Here is a 24,578-nt window from a genome sequence, read left to right as displayed (position 1 = left end):
CCTTGCATACATCTACAAAAAGCTTTTTCTTTTCGTGTGGCTGAGCTGATGCTACCTCAGGCATTTTGGGGACCTCTAAGCAAACACAGTCAGGACTTCCCACCAGAGGAATTGGGACAAAGAATTCTATGTGAAACCATCCTTTCTGTCATTGGTCTCTTCCTGGTTTATCTAGTGGGGATTGTCACTTGTCTCCCACAAAGAGAAATCTACCCCTCTATTTATTTATAATTGGGTAGCACAATTTTTTTTCCTTTAGTCTGTTCATAATTTTGATTCCATATCCCAACTGGCTCTAACTGGCAAGAGAAAGAAGTTATTGTGGATGAATAAACAAAGCCCGCTGGGGCCTGTGATGCTATTATTGGACACAAAAGCCCCTCTGTGGCTTGAGAGAGCCAGTCCCCTGCATCCCACGCACAGTGAGAAGGGCAGCCCCTGTGCTCATGCTCTGTGTGATCCTCTTGGATTTGTAAACAACTGAAACGTAACACAAACAAGTTGTTTTTTGAGCTTGCTGGTGTTTTAAACTCAATAAGATGCTTGTTAATTAACTCTATGAGCTTTTATTTTAACCCCTCTATTTTCTCTGCATTTGAATGGACTCCTCTTACTGGTTTGAAGTGGGTGTTTCATTTGAATATGGATTGATTTCTGTGTATGCACCTTGTAGCAGTCAGGATAGGCGAATATATGATGCAGTAACGAATAATATCCAAAATACAATGGTTTGATAAAAGTTGGTCTCCTCTCTTGCTCTCTTACTCTCCTCTCTCTCTCTCTCCCCCTCCCCCCTCTCGCCCCTCCCTCTCTCTCTCTCCTCCCTTCTTCTCGCTATGGTCCTGCTAATAAAATCTCAGACAGGTAAACGGTTGTTTTGGCTTGTTGAGTTTACGGAGCTTTTCCATCGTCCTTTACATTGGTACCGAAATCCGGGACGGGGATTCCCGTCACTCAAGGCAGAACCCTGTTCCCAAACTCCAAGCCCAAATGTTCCTGTCGTAGTCCACTCCTCTGATCACCTGCCTGACATCCACCACCAGCCTTCAGATTGCTCCTCTTCAGGGATTACCAGCTACTTGCCAACCAGCGGACAACATGAACATCTAGTCATCCCAAGAAACCTCCATCAAGTGCTAAAAGATGGAGATACTGAATGACAACTCCACCGAAGGCCCATCTCTACCCCACCATGCCAAAAAGAAATAAGTCCTTGGTTTTCAACTTTATATGTTCTAGTCTGTCTTCTCCTGGGCATAGGCTTTTTCTACCAGCTCTACAGACTGGACATACTGTCACCTCCAATCCCTGTGAATGGCGTGAACTTTGAATGGCGCACCTCCTCCAATCCCTGAAGTGGTGTGAACTCTCAGCCAATGAAGAAGTAACAGCCACTCACCTTGCTCCTCCTCATCCTGTGTTAAGCCCATAAATATCAATACCCTGGTCGTGTTCGTTCTCTTACTCTTACTCTTACTCTTGCTCTCTTACTCTCCTCTCTCTCTCCCCTCCTCTCTCTCTCCCCTCCTCTCTCTCTCCCCCCTCCCCCTCTCCTCCCTCTCTCTCTCTCTCTCTCTCTCTCTCTCTCTCTCTCTCCCTCTTTCTCCTCCCTTCTCCTCTGCGACTGGCTGCTGCAGTCCTGCTAATAAAATCTCAGACAGGTAAAAAAAAAAAAAAAAAGTTGGTCTCCCCTTCATGCTACATGTCCACTGAGCATCAACTGGAAGATTCCATAATCATCTCAGCTGATGGAGGGAATCATGGAGGGCCTGGAACAACCATCAAATGCTCCAGCCTGGAGGTGACACTCCTCACTTCCTTTCACAACTCATCAGCTTGAAATAGTCACATGATCCCAGGCAACCCTGGGGGGTGAGGGGCAGGAAATTCAGTGCTTCCCAGAAGAGGAGTGCAGACTATTGACCAGTGCAAGAATCCTCCCCTCATCCTGGATCTAGGTGACAGTATGTCTGAGGAGAGCCCCAAGCCAAAGAAGCCAGTCACAGGTTTAAGTATCACCTATGAGCAAGACCCTGGACACAAGTCAGGAATAAGGAGTCAGTATTTAGACATGGAACCAGTCATGAAGGTGCTTCTGGCAGAGGGCAGAGGGCAGAAATGGTGCTACACATCCTCCCAGGCACAGAACAGTCCCTGCCACAAAGACTCATGTGGTCCAAAATGTTTCACATTGAGAAACTCTGTATTAGAGAAATGCAAAGTTCACTCTCCGAAAACAAAGCAAAACAAAAATAAGTTCTTAAATTACAACAAGCAAAAAACCCACCTCGAGCTCCGCCCTGCACCCCAGGTTAGCAGTTAGGTTGCGGCTCCCATTGAAAGAACCACCAGGAAGCCTCCACAGCCTGGGCCACTACAGGGCCCTGGCCAGGGTGAGTGACCAGGTCATACTGCTGATCATGGTTACTAGTGGCCTGAATGTTCTAAATGCCAGTAGCATCCCATTCGTTGTAGTGACAACCAAAAAAGACTCTGGATATCGCCAGATGTCTCCCAGCCGAGAACCCTGCTGTTTGAACTTCCCAGCAATTGCCAGTCCAGTTGCTCCAGTGAGGAACCATGAGCCCAGACCGGCAGCTGTAAGGCCAGCCCCCACCTGCCTCGGCCACTGCATTATCCAGTCTTCTCTCTGTGGGTCTCAGCTTCCCTATCTGGAAATTGAGAGGACTGAGCCCGACAATTCCCAAAGTCAGGTCAGAGCTTCTCAAACTTTTTGTTTTGACTCTATCGTAGTCACAACCCAACACACAGGCAGGATGGTGGAGCAGGGATCTGGCACAGCAAGATGGCCCAGATGATGGGAGGGGGATGGGACACTACAAAGCAGGGGTGCTGGCGTTTCCTGGGTTGACCTAAGCTTCCCCACTAAGAAGCCATCACAGGACCCGAGGGAGGAGAAGGATGGACAAGGGGTGAGTTTTGGGAGGAAGAAGTTACGAAGCAAGCAATGCTCACAGAAAAGAGCAAAGTGCATAAGCGTGGGAGGGGGTTGTGTGTGTGTGTGTGTGTGTGTGTGTGTGTGTGTGTGATCTTGCCATCTCCTTGCTCCTAACAAAAGATATTGAGTATACTCAGTTCAGCTTGAATCTGCTGGGAGCTTGAAAAACAGTCATTATGGCAGGATTATTAGGTTTGCAGATCTCCTTCTGGCCTCTTGACTCTCATTCAGCTGTTATCAAGAGACGGGCGAGAGGGGAGGCAGCCCAACCCTCATCACCCACATTTCCTCCCAGTCCAGCTCAGCAGCCAATAAATCTTGACAGCGACCTTGAAGGGGAGTGAGTGGTATTTAATAAAAGGCTGCTCAGTCTAAACAATGATTTGAGACTCTCAGAAAGCCAAAGGGAGAGGCTGGACAGCCTCCTCCACACATTGCCACTTGGAAAGGCTGCTGTGGATCTTCCCGTAGTCTTTGGTTCATACCTGCTCCCACGGCGTGTGCCCTTGACTGAGTTGCTGATAAAATGAGCCCCCGGGCTATGTCGGCTACGCTCCGTCCAGAGTCAGCAACTGTTTGTCAGAAATATTTCACCAGGTTGTTCTCTTATGCTGCTGTCCCCCAGCTGTTTCTGAAGTCCCTAGTGTTTGTCAGGCTGTTATGGGCCAAGGATACAAAGGTGAATCGAGGGCTGGGGGGTGGCTCAGTGGGGGAGCGCTGGCCTGGCACAAGGAGAGGCCCCCGGGTTCTGTCCCCAGCACCATAAGAGAAAAGGAGAAGAAGACCCATATGAACAGAGTCCAGGCCACGCAGGGCATAACTCAGGTAGGCCTGAGCAGGTTCCCAAGTGACCACAGCCCAGCCGACCCTAAGAGGACACGGAGGCCTAAGTCTTGAAGTACCAACGGGAGCTATGCAGGCAGAGGTGAGAGACGGTACAGCCTGTGAAAGACACAAACATGGGAGCAAGGTTGGAGACCCCTGAACCGCGAAGGGCGCTGTGTGTTTAGATGATGTGTCTGATGCAGACAGGGGACCTCGAGAGTTAGACCAAGCCGGCCCTCAAGACTGTGTCTGCCGTGCCAGGAGCTCTGCCTAGGCCTCCATCCTGTTACCAAACTACGGTTGATTCTCTTTGCTTGCAGTACTTGTGTCCTATGATGTTGCCACAAATAGTGAACAAGGGAATCCCGAACTCTTGACTCCTCAGGAAATCCAGGGTCAGGGTCCTGTGACCTCCAGGGACAGCATTTTCTTTAATTGATCGATACCTAACCATGTTTGATGTATGCCTCTTGTTTCAGAACGTCTTATCTCCTATGTGGGTTTGTTCACAAGCATTGACCTCACAGCCAACAGCACCATAATTCATGCCTGAACAAAGCTCACGGGATGCATCTATTTTCTCCATAAGGCACATCACAGTCTCCTTGCACTGATAAGCCCTGGACAGTGTTCCAGCGCTGCTTTGGATGGTGTTTTCTTTTCTTTTTTCTCATTTTTTTTCTTGGTGAAATAAATCACCAATTAAAAAGGCACAAAATTGTTTTTTTTTAAAAAAGGCACTCAATAGACCACACAAAGGACACTTGTTGACACTGTGAGGTCTGAACCAAGAAGGCAGAGCGTCACCCCGTTTGACCTCAGCTGGGCCCATCAACCAGTCTTTGCCTCTCTGCACGTGGCCACACATGGTCCCAAAGTGCTCTGAATATTGATTTGGAGGTTACAAATACATTCCAGCAAGCAGATACATTTGAAAATATGGATTTATGAATAATGAGGTTTGACTTATGTGAAAACCATAAACAGGAATCCTTACATTCTCAGTTCTGCAAATGACCACTAGCATATTTTACCTCTTGGAAGACAGAAGAAAGGCATGAATGAATCCACAGATATCTATGAATTGAAGGCTCAAGCTAGGGTAAATCACCGAGTGCCACATGACAGTAAGGCAGTGTTTCAGACCATCCGGTGTCATTGTAAGGCCAGCCTATCAGGGTGACTTACAGCTCATTCCCCATGCAAAGCAAGCCAGACTCCGATAACTGAATCATTCTGGGAGCCCCTGAGGGCTTCCAGAGCATCAGCTGTCAGCCCTGACATTCCGGATTCAGAAGTGGAGGGGCATCAGGAAGTCTGGGTGTCTTGGGCCTGCCTGTCAGTGTCAGAAATTCAACAGCCTTTACCCAGCGTGTGTTTAGAGAACAGTCTAGCAGCCAGGTGCATCAGAATTTTCCAGGACACAGTGATACATCGACTCCTTGGACTGCTAACTCCCAGGGCCTCTTCCAAGCCGATGATTGATGTGAGCTGCTAGATACTGCACTGACGGGTTTTATCTAATATTTTAAAATATAGGTCTTTTCTTACAAAGGGAAAAAAATAAGCAGAGCACAATTCCCTCTGGGTATAATCTTCTAGCTGACTCACTGAATTCAGCAGGGACTTTTTTGTGGTAGAATATAATTTATTGCCTTAGAGTTTGATTTTTATAGAATTCATGCTACACTTGGTAGATTGAAACCGATCGTTTGATGCTGTATAGATGGTATCTAACCTCTGATATTATTTTTTGCATTTCATATATTTTTTTTCACTTTTAATCTATAAAAGTAGACTGTTTTTTAAGAGAAGTTTTTTTTTTTTTAAATTCACGGCAAAATTGAGGAGAATGTGCAGAGAATTTCCACCCTGACCCACTTCTATCCTCTTCTGCACCAGAGTGGTTCATTTGTGACAAGCTGGAAACTTATGTTGACATGTCAGTGTCACCCCAAATCCATAACTTCCTTTAGGGGATCCCTCCTGGTGTAGCAGATTCTATGGGTTTGGACAAATGTATAAGAACATGTTTCCACACAGAATAGTTTCACTGACCTAAAAATTCTCTGCATAGCCTATTCATCCCTCCCTTCCCCCACCCCTGGCGGCCACCAATCTTTAACTGTCTTTAGCTTTGCCTTTGCCAGACATATAGTTGGAACTCTATAGTATGTAGCCTTTTCAAAATGACTAGCCTCGCTTCCCGCCCCCCACTTTGGTAATGGGGATTGAATCCAGGGGTGCTCTACCACTGAGCTATATCCCCAACCCTTTTTACTTTCATTTTGAGACAGGGTCTCACTATGTTGCTGAGGGTCTTGCTAAATTGCTGAGGCTAGCCTCAAACTTGCAATCTTCCTGCCTCAGCCTCCCAAATCACTAATATTACAGATGTGCCTGCATTTTTAAGGTCAATATAGATTAATAAATTACCTGCAAATCACTACAGTGTGAACAGCTTGAGGTCTTTGTCACAGCTGTATTCACGTGCTTAGGAGACTTTTGTGTGTTGAAGGATGAATGGGTGAATAAACCACTTCTTGGGGTTGAGGGGATAAGAACATTAATCTAATTATAGTCAGTGTTGTTCTTAGAACTTCATACTGCTTAGGAAAAGAGATGCTAATTCTTTTTTACCCTGAATAAAGAAAAACTTGTAAAAAAAAAAATTTTTTTTTAAAAGCCAAGTACAAGAGCCAGACTTTAGGCCATGAGATTTCACTCAGATCTTAATATTCTGCTAATTTTTAAGAATTCAGCCGGCATCTTACATAAAATGGGATGTTGCAACGGATAGCCTGGTTTAAGCAGAAGGGATTTCTGCTCATCTTTTGCAAGCTTTGTATTTGGGGCTCCCCTCTGAGCATTCCCCAAATTACCTGACATTCTCCTAGGCTTGGATATCCAGTGTGTCTGGGCACAGCCAAATGAGAGGATGACCTCACGGATCTGTTATGCTTATCCCTATTTTTGGACCCCAGAATCATCCTAGCTTTTTTGACAATAGTTACACTGCTGAGTCATGCGTAACCTAAACCTGCATCTGCAGTTACCAAGCTTCTTGCCAGGACCCAGGACACCTAGACAAGGGGCATTGGCAGGGCCATGGAGGAAGGTGGGATGAGGCATTCTGGAAATATCAAGTTGGATAGGAAACCTTGAGTTCAAGCAATCATCCAGGAGAGGTAAGTCCAGGAAAACCGAAGCTCGGGTCTGCCTCGCTTGGAATCATTTAGATATTTATAAATGGGTGTGCGGATGGACCCATGTTCAGCTGCAGCAGGGAGCTGGTGTTAGGGGTGGCTGGTGCCAGTTCATTTGGTACAGTGGGGCACTTGCCCGTGTCGTTCGATCCCTCTCTGACTGGCTGGATTTTACATCGACATTTCCCGGTGCTGGCTTTGAGGACTGGCAGGTGCCTCATCAAAGCACTCCATGTGCAACAGACAATTAGGCAGAACAAATACATGTGAAGCTGTCTAAATACGCCCTGGATCTGGGTCTGTGAATTTACAATGGGAAATAAAGGAATGTTGGTTTTGAAGGCTGTCATCTGTCTCCGTAGAAAGTGCCTTTTTATGGAAAGTGTTTTCAGGAAAGTTTTAAAGAGAAAGCATCAGCTGCTCATCCATAACGAAGGAATTACCAAGCGAGATGCTTCATAGCATGACTGTGGCTGTTACCTGATGTCCCCTTTCCCCCTGTACCTGGTATTTAGCTGGTCAAAAGTCTCTGTATAATAAAAAATGGATTTTCCAACTTTACTAGCAACTCTGTGTGATTATGTTAAATTCTGATCCATAGGATGCAAGCAAGAAGGTCATGAGTGAGTTCTAGGAAATGTCCCTAAAGTACAGACATGCTCCCTTCTTTATTTCTTCCTTAACTGGGGGCTAGAATGCAGATGTGATGCCTAGCGTTCAAGCAGCTGATTTGGACTATGAGAGAGCATGCTAAGGATGGTAGAGAGAAACCAAATAGATGTACAGGGATTTCCTGATGACTTTGGAGCTTCTCAGACAGCCCTTGACAAAATTTCATTCATGAGATTGCCATCTCTTTGCAGTGTTTAATTAAGTGTATTTATTAAACCCATACTATATATAAAAACAACATAGGGCCTGGCAAGCGGTGGTGCATGCCTATAATCCCAGTGGCTTGGGAGGCTGAGGCAGGAGGATCACAAGTTCAAAGTCAGCCTTAGCAAAGGAAAGGCACTAAGCAAATTAGTGAAACCCTGCCTCTAAATAAAATACAAAATAGGTCTGGGGATGTGGCTCAGTGGTCAAGTGCCCCTGAGTTCAATCCTCGGTACCAAAAGAAAAAGAATGTAGGGGTTCTTACCCTCAGGATCCCATGAACTTGGAAGGGGAAAAGTTCATTTTTATTTTTACAACCTCAACTGAAAGTTAGCATTTCAGTAATGAAGGTAGTATTAATAGAGCCAGTGATCATCATTAACAGATATCAGGTCACCATACACATATTACCAATATCTCCAAATATCAGTTCTATTTACTAGTAAATAGAAATTAAGAAAGTTATCAAACCTTTTGTTAGATGTTGTTATTTAAGACATTAATGAAGAAGCAAGTGGAGTTCTCCAGAGAGCCAAATTCTGAGACAAGGTTTGGCACATGAGGTATTTATTAGGTAGTGCCGTTGGGAACATCCCTGTGGAGGGTGGGAAAGGAGCAGGACAATGCAGAAGGAGACGTCCAGCTGCCATGCAGGCCCAGCGACAGACCCAGCTGACAACACAGGAATCCTGGAGCCAATGTGGACCATCAAGGCTTCCCCATGATGAGCCCTGAGCCCCTCGCAGGTCAGAAATTAGATATGGACACAGCCTTAGAGGAGGCAGCTCTCTGCCCAGACCATCTCTGATGGACGACAGTCCTTCCTTAGCTGGGACCAAGGTGGTACATCTTATCCAGAAGAGCACTGCTCAGTTCTGCCTTTCCAAATGCATTCAGAGATAAACTTTTCAGTATTCCAGGGGCCCCTCTTCTTGGGGGACACTTAGAAGAATAAGTTGGGTTCTCCCTGTTGAGCTTCAGCCCCTACAGCAGTTGCAGGTCTTGGGCCCACAATTCCTACTCATCTGCTCTGAACTCTACAGTTCATTCTAGATTCCCCTTGCCCTTAGCAAGCGTTTCTGCTGGCCTTGGGAATTACATGATCCCATGACCCAGACCATCTTCCCTGAGGGGTCTGTGACCTGGTCACCATGGGCTTCTACAACAGACAGAATAATGCCTCCAGCCAAGATCACATCCTGATCCCTGAAAGCTGCAAATGTGTTACCTTACATAGCAAAGGGGACTTTGCAAATGTGATTAAATTAAAGGGTTTAAAATGGGGTGATCATTCTGGGTTATTTGGGTGGGTCTAATATAATCACATCAGTGGAGGAGGGAGGTAGGAATGTGAGAGGCCAAGAAGGAGATGCAACCACAGAAGCAGAAGTTGAACCGGTGCGATTCTGCCAGGAGGCCACCACCAAGGAACTCAGGCAGCAACCAGAAACTGGAAAAGTCATGGAAACGGATTCTTCCCTAGATCTTTCAGAAGGAATGCAGCCCTGCTCACACCCATGATTCTAGCCCCATGAGACCCAGTTTGGACCTCTAGAACTGCAAGATAATAAATTTGCTTTGATGTAAGACCTTACATTTGTGGCAATTTGTTACAGCAGCAACAGGAAACTAATACACTTGCTCCAGCTACAATTGATGCACCTGTTCCCCCCCACAATTACAGTATAGCAAGAAAGGACCAAGAGGCACCCAGATGACAATCATACCCCTTCCTGCACCACCCCCATGTAATAGAAGCCCTGTTTCCTGCTTGTTATTAAAGTTAAGTACCCCTACCAAGAAGGGAAATTTCCTTTTTGCCCCCTGCTGTCCAGAAATAAGGAACCCAAGGTGTTCAGCTTGTAGCCATAGCTTATAGTCCAATGAGAATCTTGCTGTGTCCCCCTCTGGGACCTCTAACCCTCAGACGCTGGGGTAGTGAGGATGGGAAACCTGAGTTCTCGTAGGAGTTGGCAGAGCTGCTTCAGATTCCTTGGTTCCTCCCCTGCATTTTCCTCATGGGGCTTGCGTTTTGTAACCCTGCTGCAACAAATCACTGCAAACTCATCTTACAGCTCCGACATCAGAAGTCCAACAAAGATCTCATTGGGCTACAGTCCAGGGGCTGGCAGTGCCGGCTCCCTGGCTGGACAATCTGTGGCTTTGCCTTCCTACCCTCTAGATCCCACCTGCATTCCCTGGTGCCTGCCCCTTCCTCCACCTTCAGACCATGTCTCTCGGACCCTCCCCCCATGTCACCTATCTCACTGTTACTGCAGCTAGGAAAGGACCTCCGTTTGTAAGGAAGCATGAGATTATAGAGGGATCCCTTGGGTAACCCACATGCTTCCCCACCTCAAGCCCATATGTTTAATCACATCTGTGAAGTCACTTTTGCTCTATTGGGAAGTATATTTGCAGGTCTGGGGGACTCAGATCTAGACATCTGGGGAGCAGTTTTTCTACCAGAAAGTTGTAGAAGGGTCTTGGATTCAAGATGTCTGGAGAATTCTAGAGCATGGCTCCCATTCTCTTAAAGAATGGATGCTTCAGCCTTGCCTTCCAATTCTTTACCAAAATCTCCAGAAGCTTCTAGAAGGTGAAATACATGACACACTTGCAAATCCAGGCTCATGGGTCTGACCATCCTTTGCTGGGAAGTGGATCCCTTAATCAGATCCACACTTTGTGGGATCACAGACTAGCGAATCAAATACTCAAAAGTCTTCAGATAAAGACACTGGGCCCAGGCCCTGCAAGAAGAAGGACTAAATCATTCCCAGAACAAATGTCTTTCCTGTTGGAACCGAGCACCAGTGGAGGGCTCTCAATGTAGTCAGCTTGCCAGCTCAGGGTCCATTTTGAGGATGCAGCTTTGGACACTGCTGCCAGAGATTTGACCCTCAGTGGAAGCAGCAGCTTTGGTACACAGGAGCCCATTCCACACACAACTTGTGTTGTGCCACCACGGTGCTTCATTCATGTGCCTGGTCAGCACTGGAATGGCCAATGGCAGAAGCTAACTGGCATCAACAGCCTTCTTAATTTTGTCTTGTTGGTTGACCACTGTCTTTCCCATAGTCCATAGTTTTTAATGGATATTAACATGTGGCACAAAGATCTAGCCTGGTGCCCACTCCCATGTGTCATCCCGGAACCCAGACCACCTTGTCTCCAGTCTCCTTCCAGGTCCATGACCAGGCTATTTGCACTACCTGTGGGTGTGCACCTATCCCAGCCTTGAGCTCTTCTTTGTCCATGCAAAATGGATGACCAGGTATACTGCCAGAGTTCTGCTCCTTGCCAGAATTTGGTCTTGACACTGTCTTTCAAAGGCATTCCAATCATTTCCATCCTGTACCCACATACCCAGCCAACCCACCCACAAACTATATGTTGCTCTCTCCTGGACCTAAGGAACCCTTCATATAACCATAGGCGTGCACCAGAGGGCTGGATGCTGGTGCACCTCTGGTGGGCAGCGATGGTTGGGGTGGTTGAGTTACCTCACATGCAGCTGGCTTGTGCCCCCTGGTGCCGCCCGTGATCAACCTCAGATACGCCACTTCCATCAAACAATGGATCCTTTCTAGGTCTGCCTAACCCTCTGATTTGGTTGGTCTGACATAACCCAGTCACTGAAGGGCAGTGCCAGGTGCAAGGTCACTTGGGATTCCATGGCCTACACTCCATTTCTACCAGAGCACAGCAGCATGCTGGGAGTTGTTTTTCAAAAGGCATATGATCCTCCACTGCAGATGGCATGGCCTTGCTCCAGCACCCTGGGGACCAGCATTGTGACTGTCCCACTAGGGCACACTATGAGCACCACTCAGCATCTTTTCCATCACTGGCTCCTCTGGTACTAACAGATTCTGCTGGATCTAAGGGCAGGGCTGCAAGACCTCAGAGCCCTTTTTCCATTGAGGGTCACTTTCATGTCAGCTGGGCCAAATGGTCCTTTAATAATTTTGTGCAGAAAATAAAGTCTCAAAGTTTCATTTTCCACTTGTGGCATCTTGTTGTTGCTTCAAAAAGTTTTGAATTTGGAAGCATTTCAAATTTTGGATTTTGGGCTAGGGATACTGTACAAGATGCAATAATTGGAGTTTGACTTTGGATGAGATGTCTTCATGTGCCACTGAACGCTGGACTTTTACAATGCTTACTGGTGTGCAGTATCCCATCTTTGCAGAATTTATCTCCCACCCTCTGGAATGCATGGAGCTCACCAACATCATTAATGTCAGCTACTTTTTATTCATCTGACCCCTTAGCATCATGTCACTGAATCATCAATCAAGATGTTCTGAAGACTGTCCAGATGACCCAGTTCTCTCTGTATCATTGCCAAACAGGAGACAGAAGCCACAAAGTATTTTAACCAAGAAAAGTTCAATTTTAAAACATCATTATGTCTAAAATTTTAAAGGTGCTGGCAGACAGTGCATCGTGATAGATGGGACATCAGGAGCCTGCTAACCATTAGGGCAGAGTAAGCCTGTGGTGTGCAGTGCCAGGAGGGGCCCAGGAAACCACTCTCCAGGATAAGGGTGAGCCAGAGCCATCAGGTGCATGCACAGTGGAAGCTGAGTGTCAGAAGCTTGAAGTGACAGCAGAACAACACTGAGGCTGGGTGCTCATGTCCTCACTGGGAGAACCACAGTGAAGTGGGCACTGACCTGGGGCCAAGCCTATGAACTCACCAAGGACCAAATGCTCTGAGTGCAGAGGGCAATCATACAGTCAAAACAAGAAGCAGAAGAATCCAAGCACCTGAGAACCAGAAGAGAAACCTCTTCTTCCTGTATGGTCACTCTCAGGCATGGACAGGTGTTATGGTTTGGATCTGGAATGTCCCCCAAAGCTCATGTGTTGAAGACTTGGTCCCCAGTGCAGCATGTCCAGAGGTAGGGCTTTTGAGTAGTGATTGGATCATGAAAACTTTGACCTCATTGGTGGATTAATTCATTCAATGCATGTGTCCATCAAAACGGACGGATTAATCCATTTGATGGAATAATAATCAGAATAGACTACTAGGAGGAGGTGGAAACTGAAGGAAGTTGGGGCATGACTGGAGGAAGTAGGTCCCTGGGGTTGTGTCCTTGGTGACTATGTCTTGTCCTGGCCCCTTCCCTGCCCTCTTTCTCTCGGCTTCCCTGCTGCCATGAGCTGGGCAGCTTTCCTCCTCCATGCCCTTCCACCATGATGGTCTGCCCCACCCCAGGCACAAAGCAATGGAGTTGGCCAGCCATGGATCTGAAGCCAGGAGCCAAAATCAACCTTTCCTCCTTGAAATTGTTCTTGTCAAGTATTTTGGTCACAGTCAAAAAGCTGACAAGTTTATGACATCATGCTCACCACAAAGGAGGAAAGGCTCAGATCCATTATCATAAAGCAGGTAATGAAAGCTGGATTGGGAGATGAGACAATAAACTGAAAAACTGACACAGACCACATTGTGACAGACGGTGGGAAAGTTAACATAGCCCCGGTGTGGACTGTAAACAAACACTGCCGTCCATTCCATGTGAATGTGGACTATTGGGAATCTGGTAGGAAGAGAAAAGAATGAATTCACTAACAATTGCCACCAATAATGAATCTGAAACATTCATCTGTTCCATCAAAGTCACTACCTCTGTCTTGGGAGATGCCATGGGGGCTCCTGTTCTGCTGGGTTTGAAGTAGTGTAGTCTCTCATTTCGTAGAATCACTCTTGTTCTCCATGAGCCAAACCAGTGAATTAAATGAGATCTGAAGGGAACCACTACCCTCGAAGCCTTCAGAGCCCTAGGATGGCATTAATCTCAACCTTTCCATCCTGAGTTGCAATATTATTTCTCATTTATCTTATTCATGCACTGAGGCTTCCCAACTCTGCTAGCTCTACTCCACAAGCCCCAAACGAGCGTACATAGATGGACCAGAGGTGGTCCAACTGTCCACTACTCATGTGACTCTCTCAATCTTCATGGGGGAACCATGGAGAGGATGACTGTGCAGGGCCTAGGGACCCACTGCGCTCACTGTCAGCCAGACCTTGGCCAGGACTCCATTCATCACAGACTCCATTTATTATGGGGCCCATCTGTGGTGGGGCCTCCACGTGTCCCCACTTAAGTGAGAGTCATGATGGTACTTTAGGTCCCTGAGTATCAATGCCAACTAGGACTGAGTCCACTGGTCCTTATGATGTTGGGCATTGCCCGTTTCTTGGTGTACCCTCACTAGAGCATTGCAGCATCCTTCTTAATGGGCAGCCAGCCTTCTTTTCAATCAGTTTTGGATGTAAAAATGGGCCCAGATGTGAAAACTGGGAGGGGAGTGTGGCTGTTTATTGGGGTGACTGCCCCACCTTCTTGATCATTCACCCTCAATTTCTTTTAATGTGCACATTGAGTAGTGCTCTTTCTGGCTGCCCACCTCACTTGTCCTCAGTGTTGTTATCCATTTCCATAACCCTCGCAGGTCACGCCCCTGGGCATCACTCCAACCTTATCAGTCACTATGCACCCACCTGGCTTCTGATGGTGCCCCAATTGTGCCTCTTGGGATTAGTGAAAATACTTATAAGACTCTAGAAAGTGTACTCACCTATGCTTGAATAAAAGTAAAGGAAATAAGATACAAGGATAAAGAAACCGTCAGAGCTGTCGGAGACATCTGGGTATGGCTTCCTCTCAGGCACCCAGAATGCACCCCATCTCGGGACAATAAACTACCATATGTACAAATACCTTGGTCTCAGGGAAGCTAATTCTCAATATCCAGCAGGCCACATAGCCAACCTCAGTAGGTGTGATCAGGCTCAATAAGAAGATAACATAACAGAAACCAGATACAAACAATCATTCTGGACCTTTTCTTTTTCTTTTTTTAAATTTTTTTTACTTGTAATAGGACACAATTCCTTTATTTTATTTATTTTTATGTGATGCTGAGGATCAAACTCAGCTCCTCACGCGTGCTAGGCAAGCTCTACCGCTGAGCCACAACCCCAGCCCTCATTCTGGACCTTTTCTATAAACAATGGTGACAAGTCAGTATGGACCATCTCTGGTGTTTTTTAAACTCAACACAGAACTACACTGATTACTAATTTGTGAATGTTATTCTGGATGGGTCAGTACCACAGCTTTAGGATCCTCTGGGGATGAGCACAATGTTGCAACAAACCAGGTAAAATTAACCCTGTGTCTACACAGAAAGTTAAGGGCTACTCCTGGCCCCTATTGTTTTGGGTCCTATCATTCCATCGCTATCCATAGGCCTGACTCTGTGAGAACCTGTCTATCCAGTCCCACACAGAGGAGAGCAACTCTGAACTTACTGATGCTGGTGCCCTTCAGATTAGCACATTAATTCTGGCTATGGAAGGACAGACTCTGAGCCTCCCTGTCAGCTGGTGTGTTTTCTGGACTTTTCACAGTATGTCTACTCCAGCTGGACCACGGCCCAGTGCCTTCCTACACCACCTACCAGGCAACTCTGGCATCTCTACCCCTCTTAGTGTGGGCCTTTGTTTTTTCCTGCTTCTAGGAGCCAAGTTCACAATCTCTCGGGGTGGGGGTGGGGGGATCTTTGCCAGAGCGTTGAATTCTATATTATGAGAGAGAATGTCCCAAACCAACACAGTCTCCCTCTTCCAATTTCATGCTCTGGGCTCTTCGACTCAGCACCCTCAGAAGCCAGCCCCAAATGTCCCTCTTGCTCATGACTGCTGATTGGGTCTGGCAGCTTCATTTTCTCTCTGACTATGCCCCTGAATTATTCTGTGAATTAACCCTAGTCTATGTTTAGTGGCCAAGCAGAGGGGAGTCATCCTGAAGAAGCTCCATGTTGATGTGGGAAAGTGTTTTTGCATTTTCTTCAAGCTCAGATGGGGAAGTACACTTCTGCAGGTGCAGAGCTTTGAAAGGAATCTCGGAACCCAAGATTTCAGGTGCATCAAGTAAGATGTCCCTATTTCATACTTCAGGGACATATCCTTGCCCAACAAAGGCTTTCACCTTGTCATAGCTGTCCTACATGGACGGGAACCTTAATCTCTGTAGCATGGAGAGCTACTCCATTGGACTTAGCAATGGTCCCCCAATTACATTATCTTCAGTTATTGTCTTCCCTGTGTTTCCATCACCTGGCACATCACACTCACCAGCGCATTCTCTTCCACCAGGACACCATCCCCACTGACCATTTTAACAACTAGACTGCCTCCTCACACCAGGGCTATCTGTGCTCCAGTGTCCACAAATGACCAGGTCCTCACTGCCATTCATGCAAGCAAGTGATCGGCTCTAAACCCCACATAAACATCTGCTTTCCTGGACCACCCCTGACAGCAACTGCCCCAAGTCAACTTCCTAGGCAGCAGAGGTCTTAGGAGAAAGAATATTTCTTAGAACATACCATCGACACCTGAAAAAGTGGGGTCAGGAAGCAAGCAAGCCTGAGCAGATGAAGAAATCGAGCTATAATTCAACAACACAACAGCCTGGCCACCCCCCCATGGGGAGTTCTGGGATTAAAATGGCCCATCTAGCTTGCCTGGTGTGGGGTCAAAAGGACCTCGTCTTGGATTGCCTTGACTCAGGTGACTCTTGCAGCCAAGGCAATCCCTGCAGGTTTGGACAGAGGTAGCCTGTCTTAGAAGCTCTCCCAACAGCTGGAATGAGTCATTCCAGAAGGTAGTCTGGACAGCATATCCCCACATCCATCACACACCACATTGCAGATATTTAAGTACTTTGATAGCTTTGATAAGGATTTGCTTTGTAATCTTATATATTTTATTTTATGCATTTAAAAATATTCTGAGAAAGGGCTTTATCAGACTGCCAAGGGGTTCCATGGCATAAAACAGGTTAAATAACTTCTGATACAAAAGTATACAATGATACTTTCTCTCCAGGCTTGGGGACGCCCATCTGGTGATGGGTGACTCAGAGGCAAAGGCAGGAGGATCACAAGTTCAAAACCAGCCTCAGCAACTTTGTAAGGCCCTAAGCAACTTAGCAAGACCCTATCTCAAAATAAAAACTAAAAAGGGCAGGGGATGTGGCTCAGTGGTTAGGCGCCCCTGGGTTCAATCCCCAGTAACAAAAACAAAGCAAAAAAAAAAAAACAAAAAAACAATGATTCCTTCTCTTTCAGAAACTTCGTTGGAAATTTGCCTTTTATCTTTCTCTCCAAATTATCTACCCCTCCCTGCCCTCCATGGTCTGCCAACATACTTACATGTCAGAATCTCATGATAGACAAATTCAAGGTCTTTTTCTATTTTCCTAGGGAAAATACATATGGCAGAGACAGGTTTCTACCAAATCCTTTCTCCTCTTCTTCCTGGGCCTGCGACTCTCCTACATTCACAGGTCTCCTTTGCAGTTAGGGATGGCCAGGTGTCTAAGTTCTGGCCATGGAATGTGATCAGATGCCACTGGCAGCCTGTAAGACAGTCAATGTGCTTCCTCCTTCCCTTCCACTGGCTGGACCTTGCAAACGACCCAGCCTCCACCAAGCAAAAAATAGTAAGGCCCTACAGAGGTGTGGAGCCTCAGGATGGAAGGAGCCTGAGTTCCCTGAAGCTCTCTCCAAGGAGGCTACCCACCACTCTGGAACACCACCCTGGGGTACTAGGGGAGTCATGTTTGAACCATTATATTTTGGGGTCTATTTGTTACAACACTTTAATAGCAGAGGCTCCAAATTCTACAGATCTGGATCTCAGTTCTAACTATATCTGGGACACTATTCAATAAAGGAATTGAAGTCCAGGGAAGGTAATAGATTTGTCTAAGGTCATACAAAATGTCTAAGAATAGGACTCCGCTCTCCTGCTACCTAACCCTTTTTCTTCCCTCTATGGCTATCTGCCTTCTATGGTCCTACAAGTGTTGTGCTGTATGTGACCATGAGGTTTCTATTTCCACAAGAGGGAGCAACAGGGAGGGAGAGAATGCGTTTTTTTCTTGGCCTGCATTAGTGAGCCATTAGCTACCTACAGTGATTAAATTATCTGGAATGAACACTCAGCTCCACATCACATACAGTTCAATGTCAGATCTTTTTAAAGTTGTTCCTAGCATTCATTATCTCCATTTAATACAGGCAAATGTGACCATTGAGTATCAGGGGGCTACAGTGTCATCAGGTCTCCATTACACTCCATCTTGAGGGGTGAAAATAAGAATTTTGAATGTGGAAGACGGTTAATTTGTTACAGATTATTTTACTTGCATACAGAAAATAAGTTGAAAAGGAGGATGGAATAAATAACAACCACTTATGATTTAATGAATGCTATGTCAATCATTGTGTAAGAAATCTTGAATGCGTGCACCTACACACAGAGAGAGATTTCTGTATTAGTCAACTTTACTCTGGTAACAAACAGCTCCCAAAATTTCAGTGGCATATGCAACAAATATTTATTTCTTATTCACATTATATGTACTTTTCTACCTGAGATCTCAGCTAAAGGAGCCATGCTATGCAGACTGCCATTTTGGTGGTGGAAAGAAAGAGTCAGATGGTAGAAATTTGCAACACCTCTTAAAGCTTCTGCTTGGACATGCCTACATCACCAGACAGTGATGGACAAGGATGTATAACCCCCACGCAGAAAAAGGAAACTATTGGGGAAAGTAACAAAATATCAAATTTGAAGACAGAATTTGATATTTTCAGAGAGGAAATGAGTAACTTTGCTAAGCTCCTTCTTGAGACTGGAAATACCCTATCCAGTTGGGGTGATTAGAGAAGGCTTTGATAAAATTCCGGCTAGGGAGACGGTTTGAAGGTTAGGTAGGATATTGGCGGATGGAGAGAGAGAGCAGGGACTTTGCAGGCAAAAGGAATTCCAGAGTACAAAGGTGGAGAAGTGTTCCCGTTAAACAACTTCCACTGGCAACAGTGTAGGTGAGAGAAAATCAGAGAGGACAGGGTCTCAGATCATGAGGCCAAGGGCTTCAATGCTGGACCAAGGATTTCATTTCACTTAGGAGGCCATGAGAAGCTTTTTGCTATTTGAGCAAGAGTCTGCATGACATTTTAGTTAGCTTTTATCACTGTGTCCAAAATACCTGACGAGAACAATGTAGAGCCAGGCACTGTGATGCGTGCCTGTAATCCCAGTGACTCAGAAAGCTGAGGCAGAAGCATCACAAGTTTGAAGCCAGCCTCAGCAACTTGTCTTAAAATAAAAATTAAAAGGAAAAAAAAAAGACTAGAATATACCTCAGTGGTAAAGCACCCCTCGGTTCAACTCCCAGTATCAAAAATAAATAGCAGGGCACGTGGCACACATCTGCAATCCCAGGGGCTCAGGGGGCTGAGGCAAGAGGACCAAAAGTTCAAAGCCAGCCTCAACAAAGCCAGGCGCTAAGCAACTCAGTGAGACTCTGTCTCTAAATAAACTACAAAATAGGGATGGGGAGGTGGCTCAATGGTCAAGTGCCCCTGAGTTCAATCCCCAATACCCCCAAAATAAATAAACAAATAAATAAATGAACAATTTAAAGGAGGAAGTTTGTTGTGTTCATGGTTTTAGAGATTTGGTTTATGGTCAGTTGACTCCAGAGCTCTGGACACGAGGTTATGGAGAATACCATGGCAGAAGACCATGGGGCAGAAAGGCTCAGGACATGGCAACAAGGAAGCAGAGAGGGCTTTCTGTTTCCTCACCAAAGACAAAATATAAATCTCAAAGCCCCCCCCCAGTCAAATTATAAACCTCCAAAGACATTTACTTCCTCCAGCCACATCCTACCTGCCTATAGTTTAATCCCTATCCCTGGATTAATCCACTCATTAGGTGACACATCTCATAATCTGATCTTTCACCTCTGAAAATGCTTGCATCATCTTACACATGAGCTTTTGGTGGACACCACATATCTAAACCATAACACATAATTAAAAGCATCTCTTCTGAAGTCGATTCCAACTAGAGGACACAGGTGGCCTGAGAGAGGGAGACATTGAGAGCAAGGAAACAAGTAAGGTCCTACATGTCCAAAAACCAAGGTAGGGGTCTAGAAGCAAGGAAGTGGCAGCTGAAACAGCGGCAAGGCTCAATTCCAGAAACTCAAACCTGTGGCTCCACCTCCATCACCCATATGAATAAAGCCTTTTTTTTTTTTTTGCGGTACCTGGGAATTAAACCCAGGGCCTCGCGCATGCAATGCAAGCATTTTTTATTACTTGCTTTTATGTTATTTTGTAACACACATCTTTTTTTTTTTTAAATAATAAAAAGGCCATACAAATTAAGGCCTCAAGACAAGTGCCCATCTCTCTAGGAGATAACCAACCCCAAGCCCCCAACCCTGACCCCCATAAGCCCCCATACACGGAGAGTCTCCCACCTCCAGGGCATCAATGGAGATATTAGAAACCCAAGCTAAGGCCAAAGCCCAGGGCCTGGGCGACTGGGAGAACCAGTGTCACTAGTGTTTCAGTCTGAGGCATGTCATCCAGGTGACCATCTACAGCAGATACTTAAAAATCCAGATTTCAAGCTTTACTTACAGTGTAAAAGCGTTTCAACAAACGAGATAAAAATAACCATGTATGTGAAAATGCTTTGCACGTGTTAAGCATCATTTGAACTTCATCTAATTTAAAATTTTCCCCTAAGGTCATAGTTAAATAATAGATGCAAATGCTCCTAACAACCCAGTTGGCATGCTTTTGGGAAGATCTGTTAAGAATTCACTTCTGTAAAAAGGGAAAAGGTGGGAAACGACGAGTAAGGGAAGCGCTGAAGGGGAAGTGGTTTCCAACCTGGAGGTTTCGGACTGGGCTGGGGGAGGCCTCGAGGTGTGGGGTGGACAGAGGAGTCCGCTAGGTGGAAACCCGCCTAGGGGCTCTGTAAGATAGGACATTGCCCTCGGCTGACAGAAAGGAAAGGGACAGCAGACCCTGCGGACCCCGAGGGAGGAGACCCCTCCGACAAGACAAAGGCTGCGTCCGCGGGAGGCCGAGAGTGCGCGTGCGCCACGCAGCGCGCGTGCGCGCGGCGGTCAGCACCGCGGCCCGAGGCGTGGCGGGAGTAGGACCAAGGAAGGGAAGCGCCGAGAGGAGCAAGCCAGAAGGCGCGGGAGGGCCGAGCGGTGGGGCGCTCGCGCGCGCCCACTGGCGGCCGGAGGGAAAGGCGCTGGGAAGGCCTTAACTGCCCGCCCCTTCCCTGAGGAGGCTCGCGCTCCCGCTGCTCGCGCCTGCGCCGCCCGCCGGCCTCGGGAACGCGCCCTCTCGCTGGCGCGCGCGCTCGCAGTCACCGCCACCCACCAGCTCCGGCACCAGCAGCCGCGCCGCCGCCACCGCCCACCTTCTGCCGCCGCCGCCACAGCCACCCTTTCCTCCACTGTCCTCTTCTGTCCTCGCCTTCTGTCGACCATCAGGTAAGCACCGAGGCTCTGAAATCTGCCTCCGGGTCCCCTCCACTGTATCCCCCGCCGCTGCCCCTCGCCCCAGATGGATTTAACGCGCTGGGCATCAGTCCGGGGCCACGGCGGGGGGCCCTCCCTGCGCCCTCGGTGCTCGGGGGCTGGGACTAGGGCGGCTTGGAAATGCACGCGTGCAAGGGATGCACGCGCGCGTGTGAGGGCGTATGTCTCTGTGTTCGTGTGTGCTGGGGGGTCCTCAAGACCCGCTTCGCGCAAACCACAGGGTGGGGCGCCAATGGCGGTGACCTGGAGGAGGGGGCTGCTCAGCACTCTCGATCTCATCCTTTTGCCGCAATGGGCGTGGGTCTCTGTGTGTGTGGCGTGGGGCTCAATGACGACCCTCAAAACCGAACCTGAAATCCGATTTCTTTGCTCCTATTTGCCATCACCCCTAAGGAAGATATGGATCGGGTTCTAGAAAAGATGACTCCCGACATACCTTTCCCTACGCCCCTACCCCTGGCAGCGACACCCACTGGGCCCTTACTGCCCTTGATTAAGGCGGTGGCTCGCCCCCTCCCCTTTTCCTCCTTCAAAAATCCGCAGGGGACATTTGGGGGCTGGGAGGGATTGGGGAGATGGGGAGGGGTCCAGGCGCTGTCACTTTAGTTGCCCTTCCCCCTGCGCGCGCCTGGTAGCCGAGACGAGACAAGCGCCGTGCCCGAGAAAAGACAGTACATGGATCCCAGTGTGGAAGCTTGACATGGCAGGGGTCACCTGGCCTTGCGATGTTCAGGAGACTCGGCGGCCACGGCTCCCTGTTCACGGGCGCGCACAGCCGCAGCCCTGCACAGACGGGCGCGGGGTCTGCAGGTGCATTTCGGGGCGGGTTCCTTTCTCTGTGCTCTGAGCCTGGCGCCCGGCGTGTGCGCTCTCTGCCGGAGGCGCGGGGCTGGCGCGTAGGGCTCGCCCCTCACTGCGGCAGTGGGTGTGGACCTGGGTGGGCGAGGAGGGGGAGGGCAGGCTGTGCCTCCTCCCACTCCCACCCTCCTCATTTTTTCCCCCTCCGAACGCGAGGTGCCATCTTTTTGCGGCATGTCACGTCTTTATCGTACCATGCCAAGTCGGGTGGCCGGTTTTCGGAGAACAGGACAGGGACTGGAATTGAAGAAGAGAAGGGCAATGAGCTCTGAAATCTTGACGTTTGGGGTTGCGGGCGTAGGCACTGGGGTCGTTCACTGGGGTCTTTTAAGGGAGCTCGCTGCTTTGTTCGTAGAGGTTAGGTGATCTGCGATCTGCGCTCCCAGCCCTGTTTTTTTTTTTTTTTTTTTTGCTTTTGCTCTAAGAGGGTACTTAGCTACCCCACCTCCAGCAAGTCCCCTATTTTTTCACCCCTAATTTCTGACCCTTTTGTTGAATCTAGGGATTTGCTTGGATCGATGAACTCGAGTCACAGCCTGCAGGGCACGCACAGAACGGGTGTGACTCGGAGCAGCCCCCTCCTGGAATTCCGCCCAGCGCCTGGAGGCGTCATTCGGGCCAAAGGGGTGGGATTTGAGGTCTTGGCGCGCGGGGCGGATAGCCAGAGAAGGACCACAAGCCTCCCTACATCCCTAGCTCCTTAGAGGCTACACCCCACCAGGTTTCCAGCTAGGGGCGCTGATCACACCCACGGATGGGAGGAGATCGCAGATGGCCCCTCCCTCCTTTACTCCCAGTTGCTTGCCCTGCGGGAGGAAGTGAGGAGGGGACTGGAGGTTCCCTCAGGTGCTGCGGCCACACCCATCTTTCCGAGCCCACTGGGAGGTGGGCAGCGTGTGGGGGTTGCCGTGGGAACCACAGGCGTCCGGAGGAGGAACCTCGTTACATTGCCCCGCCCCCTTGCCCTAGGACATTGAGGACCTTGGGGTAAGGCTGCCTAGCCGGGTTGGCCTCCGGGCGGCAAGAGAAGGAGACCCGAGGCCTGACCTGTGGCTCATTTAATAGGTCCGTCAGCCACAACTACCCAGAAAGGCGTCCTTGGTGTATTTTTATTATAATGAGCGTGCTAATTAGTATTATTTCATTAATTTTATTTATCTTAGGTGTGGGATTTTTCACTTAAGGGTTGGAGTTCACTGTCACCCTTAAAACCAAGGGGGAGGGCTCTAACTCCCTGCCAACAAGTCCTAGCCTCGCTGTACTGCGGTGAGCTGGGTCCACGAGGTTTTCTGGTTAATTCTATCGCGAAACACTGGTGCGGGGGCGCAGTTCTGAGACGGACGAGCACCTTTTGAGGCCGATAGCTCATGCGGGCTGCCTAGATTGTGCTGAATTTCTGGGGAGTGTCTTGGCTCTGGTGAAGAGCCCTCTCCGGGTCAGCTGTGGCCTCGGGGAGCCCAGCCAGCCGCGGGAGGGTTTCAGAAGTTACTGAAGGATCCATTCAAACCTCTACCAACACTCGCCCTCCGATAGAGCCCGGAATAGAATTCCCATCCCAGACAGAGGAGGGAGGATCTTGCTCCCGCCCTGGAAGAGGGAAGCTTGCGAACAAGGCTGCCCATTGCAGACTCTGGGGCAGAGATATCACCTGTCCGTTAGGAGAGACCAGTGGGAGCGAGAGCATTTACCCCAATGCAGGAACAAAGCACAGGCCATGCTTCTGTTATTTTGCTCCATTTTGAAATGCGTTGAAGCTTTACTGGGGCGCTCGGGTCAGCAAGACCGAGGATCTATTAATGGAATAACCTCAGGGATAGCGGGTGGCCCTTGGAATGACGATTGGGAATCTCATTCCTGGCTCTGCGCGTGCTTTTAAGCTGGGACTCCACCCCAGGAGCTGGAAGGATGCAGCCTTTGAGCTTATGCCCCGATAGTGGAGCAGCACATCGGGAACTGTCCAGGCATCCGATCCCTCTGAGGGCTACCGAGCGCGCGCGTGCGCGCGTGCACTAAGCCTTGAGCAGTACCCAGCAGTCGGGGGTGCTCTTTTACGTCCGGTGACACCCCACTCACCCTCTGGCGCTCCGGAAACTGTAATTCCAAGTCCTGGTTTCCAGCTGGTTTGGATTGGAATGGATGATGGTGTCTGGGATAGCGACTACCCGTGGCCTCTCCAGACTGCCGCACACTCAGGCTCCAGGCTCGGCAGCACAGCTTTGAGTTTTCTGTGGTCCCTGCCTCACCCCCTCAACTGACCCATCTTACAGCAAAAAAGGAAATGGCTTTCCTGTCCGTAGTTGATTCTGTGACGTCATGTTGTGTTTAATGATGTTCCTTGTGTTTACCACATAAGTATGGCTTCTCTGTTTCCCATCTCCAAACCCTCTAAATAAATAGATA

At 48.2% G+C, this 24,578-nt stretch overlaps 1 protein-coding gene and 1 long non-coding RNA gene across 18 annotated transcripts in view; one reads left to right on the top strand and one right to left on the bottom strand.

The window, feature by feature from the left end:
• LOC120884071 (uncharacterized) overlaps positions 1 to 22,245 on the bottom strand; it is a 33,129-nt gene extending 10,884 nt beyond the window's left edge. The window contains exon 1 of the long non-coding RNA XR_005726263.2: positions 22,035 to 22,245. This is a non-coding gene — a long non-coding RNA (uncharacterized LOC120884071). The remainder of the gene's footprint in view (positions 1 to 22,034) is intronic.
• Positions 20,977 to 24,578, top strand: part of Mapt (microtubule associated protein tau) — a 95,224-nt gene continuing 91,622 nt past the window's right edge. For 2 of the 17 annotated variants that reach the window (XM_078041933.1, XM_040268655.2), the window contains exon 1: positions 21,056 to 21,272. The gene's annotated coding sequence lies outside the window, so the exon portion shown is untranslated. Of the gene's footprint in view, positions 21,273 to 24,578 lie in introns of all 17 variants that reach the window. The other 15 variants (XM_021728379.3, XM_021728375.3, XR_005726262.2 and 12 more) reach the window with 14 other exon arrangements.

Source organism: Ictidomys tridecemlineatus, chromosome 3 (genome assembly GCF_052094955.1).
Source record: "Ictidomys tridecemlineatus isolate mIctTri1 chromosome 3, mIctTri1.hap1, whole genome shotgun sequence".
Classification (NCBI taxonomy): domain Eukaryota; kingdom Metazoa; phylum Chordata; class Mammalia; order Rodentia; family Sciuridae; genus Ictidomys; species Ictidomys tridecemlineatus.
The sequence above is the reverse complement of the archived record's forward strand: the minus strand, read 5'-3'. Positions and strand labels throughout refer to the sequence as shown.